This window comes from Atta cephalotes, assembly GCF_000143395.1.
Source record: "Atta cephalotes unplaced genomic scaffold scaffold00023, whole genome shotgun sequence".
Taxonomy (NCBI): domain Eukaryota; kingdom Metazoa; phylum Arthropoda; class Insecta; order Hymenoptera; family Formicidae; genus Atta; species Atta cephalotes.
The window spans coordinates 660,884-661,179 of NW_012130087.1; positions in this window are offsets into that span (position 1 = coordinate 660,884).

Here is a 296-nt window from a genome sequence, read left to right on the forward strand (position 1 = left end):
ATTAAGGTGCATACAAGAGAGAGAAGAAAAATACGACAGAGAGAGAGAGAGAGAGAGAGAGAGAGAAAGCAGGTACGGGGAATTCGACTCGCCCTTCGGACACGGTAGCGTTAAGGAAAAACGGAAAAATGAAATGGGCGTAAGAGAGAGAGCAAATGTCAGCATTCATTGCAATCATATCGTTGTGGCGTAGAGCAATCTGTTAGTGCAGGGGCCTTATCCTTATTGCGTGGGTCCTACCGAGGATTGTCGCGATTGCAATTGCGTGTACGGGCCGTGTGTTTTGCTAGATGTTT